Raw genomic sequence first — 7620 nt, 5'->3', positions numbered from 1 at the left:
GATGCCAATGGATATGTCAAACATATATTCGAATTCAATTCATTTACATATATGATATATCCAATCCAAATCTGATTCTATTGAAGTATCAAGAAATCTATATAAAAATACGATAAATTTATAACATTAACCAAAGCAAAAAATGTATACTATAAATAAAAAATAATTTATCTAAATCCCAAATCCTACTTAACTCTAAAGAATTTTAATACTAAAAAGTGATGTATGTATATCATCATATCCCAACGGATGGGATGTAGTAATATCTGAATTTCATCCAATTAATAAATGGATCAGATTTTCAAATTCAATTCAATCCGGGTATATTGAATCAGATCCGACCCATTGACAGCTCTAACCTCGACACATTAAGGACACCAACACCCTAAGTCCCAATTTTGAGGAAAATCAGAAGTTAATGTGTTCTTGTGTTGCAAAAGTTAAAAAGAAGACATGAAGAGTCAAAACCAGGTGGCAAATTTTGATCCAACTTGGACAAGTTGGGATCTTTACAATGAGGCAACCGATGGAAAATGTTGATCAGTTAATGTACCTAGCTTTCTACATCAAAGATAGGACAAATGTTTCCTGTTCTTTTTCCATAAACAAACATAGTTCATTAATCAAAGAAAAGAGCTACAAAGTTAGAACAAGTGACACGAATCAGAATTTACTCCTCACAAAGCGCACCTCAAACACAAATAATGTGCGACTGGGACATGTTGTGAGGTTGGTGTGAGGAGCAAATCCAGATCCGGACTCAGGTGACACGCTGAATTAGTTATGTTTATCCAGTTATCCCCCATAGTACATATCGGCTATTGGAGATTTCTTTGGTTGATCTTTAGTCGGAAAAAAAACAGTTTATGCCGTCCACAGGGTTTTCTGGGTCTAATATGTTAATTTTTATTAAGGGGCTGTTTGGAAAGTCTTTCCAGATAGATCTTTCAACAGTTGAGTAGACAAAAAGACACTGAACTTTTGGGGTCTTGTTTTTAAAGATCAAGACTGTTTATTTTGCATTATGGTCTATCGGACTGTTAACAACAGTTAGAATGGATATTTTCAGTGTGAAAAAACCAAAAGCTTCATATGAAGCTTCCTAATTTTTGGCCTTTTCAATTTTTTCCCACACTCGTGTTTTTTGCATTTTTCGATCTATACAGTGGCAGAGACAGGAATTTTCTTTTTTAAGGGGGTGGAATTAAACAAGAACATGGGGCGGAAAGGTTGGCGTCTATTACCGATTTTTTCAAAAAAAAAAAAAAAAAAAAAAACATTTTTTAAGAGTTTGGGGGTGGGGGAGGGCGAGGACCCCACCAATATACTTGACTCCGCCCTGGGTCTACGTGATGTCAAACGGAAAATGACCAATTTTGTCTTTTGAGCTTCCTGCAGACCGAAAGATGCACCGAAAAGATAACAGTTCTGGAGGTATGGCTGTATGAACTAACGTGTCACGTGGATAAAGCATGTGGAGAGACAGATTATGGAACATGGACAGCCAAATGTTTTTCATTGTAGTTGTCTATACTCTATACTTTAATAAAATTTATACATAAAATAGAAACAATCTTGAAAATGTAGGGAGATACTGTGAACAACATTTTTTCCCATGAATACGGGTTGGGGAGAGGGGTACAGAGACTCCCATTGATCTCCAATTTAATTAGCCATTTGGAAGATCAATGGGTCGTTTCTAAATGAATCTGGATTAGGTGCACATGATAGCTGAACTATTGGTGTTTAACCCAAGGTTTTAAATATTGATATTGTCGGCATATCGGATAGTATCGGTATTGTTTTTTTAACTTTTTTTCAAATTCGATTCATGGGGCTGATTTAAGATTCCTCCACCTCCTGAACCAGTAAAAACCCTGATACACCCTATGTAAGGGCATACTGGGGTGCTCCCGATACGATATGTATTAGACAATACATGGCCAATAGGTAACAATTATTTAAACCTTGGTTTAACCAATAATAATACCCCACGTCAGCCATGCAAGCGAAATGAGATATTCAACTGGCAATGGCACCTTTAGCTGTAAATGCTGCACATTGCCACAAATCTTTGGTTTTATAAACAAATGTAGTGCAACCTCATGCTGCAGCTCAATAAAAAGGAAAATGCATTTCACATTACCACCACCAAAGATGTGTTTACATTTGATTTTTATCTATTCTTCATTAGTTATCTTTAGGGGTTTCGATATTGAGGTCTTTTTTCATAAAGAAGAGGACCACACTGGGCCATAACAATGATAGAGAGAGAGAGAATCAATCCAGATTCCAGACTGTCCATGATGAAGGGGTAGGGGACCCTTAGGACTCCACTTGCTAAGACAACATCTCTGGTCTTTCTTTTCGCCCTAGTTGAAGAATCCACAGTGGAGAGGGCAACACGGGGAACCCATTTGGGCCACCAAGTGGTCCCTGTTATAGTGTTGTTACTCAGCTCTATAGCCCTACAAGAATCATGTATAAGGATTCTTACCCCATCTAATCAACCCCATGAAAAAGTGAGAAAAAAAAAAAAAGCATTCTGATTTGGAATGGCTTAATGCAGGCTGAATCTTCCGAAGATTCAAGTATTCTTAGATTAAGGAATACCAAAAAAAAAAGTATTCTTAGGTTAAGGTTCCATTGGAGGGCCTGGCCTATTAAGACCAGCCCAGTTTGGATAGGACCTCACTTGGCCTAAAACTCAATTAAGTAGGATAGGCGGCTGGCCAAGACTCAAGAGTTCTAATTCCTAATAACGTTGATTGTCCAAATATCTTTGCAATAGATCAGACCTTTCATTTAAGATCATGTGGTCAAGGAGCATTTTGGACAAAGATACCCAAATGTGGGGCCCCTAGAGGACTTAGACGTGCACTGTAGATGCAACAGGTACTTAATGAGCAATTAATTGAGCATCTCCGACCACATTATCTTAACATTCCTTTGGTCCAATGCCAACATGAGAGTGGTCCTCAGACATTTAAACCAAATAGAGAACTAAAAAAACTGCAAGTGGGCAAATGGGCACTTGCAGTATTCAATGGTTGGAAGGGAAGATGAGATGTTTCAACCACCCTAGCTTTGGGTGGCCATGAAAATATTAACTTTTTACTGTCACTCAAACCCTAAAATGGTAACCACCTCTCACATGGCTAACACCTCCAAAGAAAAGAACACATCGGAAGAAAAAAAAGGGTTGTTTACTCTTTACTCAGTGCAACAAATATTATCTCAACTTGGCACAAGTTGGCTGTCTATAAATAATGAGACAGCTTAGGAATTTGGTGTGTAGCATGCAAGATGGCTCTCATGGCTTCCAAGGTGTCTACTGCCTTGCTCATTCTCCTCAACCTTCTCTTCTTCTCTTGTGTGTCATCATTCAGTTTCCTCCTCAGACCATCTCTAATACTCCTCTGTTTCCATCCATCCCCAACAATCCAACCTCTCTGCAAGCTCCCCTGCTGGCTCCATTCATCCCTAATGAGCCTGTGAATTGCCCACGAAACATGCTTAAAATGGGTGTATGTGCCAACCTACTAGGGATGCCAATAGTCATTGGTACTCCTCCTAAGGGTCCATGTTGTGCTTTCTTGGGTGGTCTTGCTAATTTTGAAGTTGCAATGTGTCTGTGTACAGCTCTCAAGGCCAATATCTTGGGCATCAACCTTAATATCCCCCAAGCTCTCAGTTTGATAGTGAATGCATGTGGAAAGAAGGTCCCAGATGGATTTCAGTGTGCCTAGATACTACTATTTCTGTTATTTATTTCTCTACTTCTCTTTGCCAATCTGTGGTGTAATCTTCAGTTCTTTGGTTTCCAAGTTTCTTAGTAGTTGGTACTTGGTAGTTTTGTTCATGTATGTATTGACCTCTTGGTTTAAGTATGGATACCAAGTGTTTGTTTCTTGTTTAAGTATTCTTATGGTACCTGACTGATAAACAATCAGCTTGTAATGATTCAAATTCATGTGGGTTGTTAAAGTTTTTCTTCAGGTACCATACCTTAGAAATTTCCACAAATGAAATACAATTGACTGTTCTTGCTCAATAAAAGAGAAACTAAGTGCATCAGTTTCACATAGGGGTGAGCAAAGAAAATCAAAAAATCGAACCGACCAAAATTGAACCAAAAATTGGTTAATCGAACTAATCAGTTCGGTGTTTTTAAAAAACCAAAGGTATCGATCGGTTCAGTTTCGGTTAACCAATATAGAAAACTGATGGTTAATCGAACCGATCAGTATACATATATTTATATATATATATATATTTAATATATTATAAATTAATAAATATGCATTATATATATATATATATTTATAATATATGATATATTATTTATTATTTGAAATATAATATTTTTTATAAAAATTAAAAAACCGAAAAACCAACAAATCGAATCGATAATTAACCGGACTGGTCAACTGGTTAACCAATTGATTTCGGTTACTGATTTTTCAAAAACCAATAATACCGGTTCAATTAAAAAACAAAACCCACGGTTCAGTTAACCCTATTTTCACATGGTATGGCCGATGATCTAGTACATAGCTGAGATGGTCACTTGGCATCCTCTTAAATAGGAGGAGCAGATCAAACCTGGCTCTCCGTGGTGGTACGGTCACAGTGGACCGTACGTGCACCTTGCTCTATCCCCACCCCTTAATCCCCCGTGTGTATAAAGTAATACCCAAAAAAGAAGGTTTCATATGGTCTCTTCCTTCTATTAAGTGTACCAAAGAAGGGTATCATGTAAACCTTCATGCTAACAACCTAGATTAAGAGAAGACATTTTAAGCATCAGCTTCCTCTAAAGTGGAAAAGACAAATTGCTACATTAACAGACCTGGCAACTGGGTTGGGTCAGATGCTTCTGGTTGATTTTGGGTCGGGTTGGATCGGTAAATGTTAGACTCTAATCCTAATTGTTCAAGTTAGGATTGACCCACGTGTCAATTCAGGTCATCCCTAAAAATAATTGGGGATTTAAAAAATTATAAAGAAAAATACAGAAAAATTGTCAAAATTAAATAATATAACCTTAAAATTCTAAAAATAAAATAAAATAACTGGGAAAATTCAACAATTCAAAGAGTAAACAATAAAGTATAAGTAGGGGTGTCGATTAGACTGGACTTGGTCCAGTTTGATCCAGTCTAATGTGAGTCCATTACAAATGGATCAGGTCCAATCCAATCCAATGAATAATTTGGACTATTTTGGATCAGTCCAATTCAATATTTGGACCATCCAATTTGTTCAAATTCATTTTAATTTAGATTGGTCTCAACCCAAACCCGGTCCATTGACACCTATATTCTTATCTTATATCAATGGACCGGATATTGGCTTAATCCAACCAAATCCAATATAAATTTATTACAGATGGACCAGGTCCAGTCCAATCTAATAAATATTTTGGACTGGATTGGTCCAATCCACTGCCTTTTTGGTATGTCCAATCCGTCCAATTTGATTTTGGACTGGACAGGGTCCAATCCATTCACACCCTTAAGTGTAAAGACTAAATAGTAAAGATTAAAGAGTGGAAACTTCTAACAATACATAAATGGTCCCAATTAAACCTGACAATTGAATCGGCAGGTTAATCCATGACCCAACCCAACCAACCCAGGATAAAACTTGAGTAATGGCAATAGCAAGCACTATGGTAAGGCCAGTGGATCTCATGTGCACAGTGCACCCTATTCTATTCACACCCTTAAGTAGGGGTGTCCACGGTTCGATTAACCGAACCATGGCCCTTTTTTGTAAACCGAATCGGTGGTACTGGTTTTTCCATTTTGCCAAACTGAAACAAAACCGGTACCACCGGTTAACTAGTCCGCCGGTTTCGGTTTTTTATATTTATAATATATATTATATAAATATATGTATAATATTATATTATAAATAATAATTATATATAATATATTATAAATATTTTAAAAATATATAATATATATAATATATTTATATATATTCATTATATATATAAAGTTTATATATAATACATAGAAAATATGTGACATATATTAAAAATGTATATATAATATACATATAAATATATATACCGGTCGGTTCATTAATACTCTGGTTTAACGAAACTTAGGCTGCACAGACTTGAACCAAAATGATGGGGGGCCAACAGAGCTTTTCCAAGAAGCCTTAACATGAAGAGTTGGGCCTGATCCTACATCAGGTTGGGCTTGGGTTGCCCATCGAAAACCCCATGTTCATATACCCAACATTGCTTGAAAAAAAGGGTGGTCTTGATATTGGAGGTATTTCAATCTCAGTCTCCACTATAAAGTGGGTTTAGAGTTCATGTGAAGTGAGGAAAAAGGGTGGTCTTGATATTCTTCCACCTTGGAGAAATGAAAGTTTGGATGGACATCACTAAAGGAAAACTACAATACAAAGCAGGGTGTAGAGCTGACGTGGATTGAAGAGGAACGCATGATCAATCCTAGGGCTGAAATTCGGGTTGGTCCAAGTTAACATTTTTCACTGTTTTGGGATCGGGATTTGGGTCAGGCCCACTCAAATTTTGACAAAAGCCCAACATGAGCCCGACCAAGTTGCACCCCTAACCAATCTAGAAGAACCCTATGAAAGGAGTAGTTCTGATTGGCCACATGATTCTTCCATGTTGCAGAAATAGGTGGGTCATCTACCAAGCTTCTCTACGTCTACAGAGGTAAATAGGTGGGTAGGGTGCAACTTGGGTTAGGTTTGGTTGAAGATTTGCTAAAGTTTGAGTGGGCCCGGGCCTGAATCTTAGCATAATGTAGTTGAAACTCTTAAAATTGAATAACCCAATTTGACTTCTTTATAGTTGAGGTAGTCAATCAACCTGCCCAAATTATTTGCTAAAGCCAGTCTGAACTGCAATTCAAATACACCATATTCATTCACACTACATCAGAATCCTCTTGAACAAGAAAACAATTGCTAAGCGCTAATTACTTCACAATTTGACCAATCAATTAATCAAATAGTAAGTCCTTACAGAATCTTTCTTGGGATGATTCTTGATGGGATCTCTCAAGCTTCAAGTTTTTAGACTCGAGTCCAGAAGATGATAGAGCTTAAAATTTAAAAAAATAATCAATAGATGGGATTTGTTTCCCATCCAAGTCAACCTCACATTAATCACTGTTAGGCTGAGTTTGGAAGGAGTACAAATGCAAATATGTAGAGTGCAAAACCTTACATTTTGTATTATTTTGTATGTATTTACGCTGTACATATTTGCATTTGTACTATTTCCAAACTGAGCCTTGGGAGACTCCTTACAGAATCCATTTCTCTATCCATAGCATTGACCCAAAATATTGTGTTCAGAATAAACAAACAAATAATGTCAACGATACTAACATATTATGAAAAAACAGTCAATATCATATTCATAACATACAATAAGGCATAAACAACCTAGAACAAAATAGCATTACAAATAAAAATGTACATTGGTTTAGAGCTTATAAACTGGCTACTCTTTCCAACCAAAAAGAACGATCAAGCATTGGACATCTTCACTATGGAACGGGTAATTTGCTACTGTTATTAAATCCTAGATAAACTACATAAAGGCTGATGCTAAATCCTCTA

The 7620-nt window shown here is 36.7% G+C and overlaps 1 pseudogene; it reads left to right on the top strand.

Moving 5' to 3' along the window:
• The first annotated feature begins 3315 nt into the window (after positions 1–3315).
• Positions 3316–3861, top strand: LOC104600442 (14 kDa proline-rich protein DC2.15 pseudogene; annotated as a pseudogene).
• The last annotated feature ends 3759 nt before the right edge of the window (positions 3862–7620 follow it).

Source organism: Nelumbo nucifera, chromosome 1 (genome assembly GCF_055504915.1).
Source record: "Nelumbo nucifera cultivar China Antique chromosome 1, China Antique-T2T, whole genome shotgun sequence".
Taxonomy (NCBI): Eukaryota; Viridiplantae; Streptophyta; class Magnoliopsida; order Proteales; family Nelumbonaceae; genus Nelumbo; species Nelumbo nucifera.
This window is presented reverse-complemented; position numbering and strand designations above follow the sequence as displayed.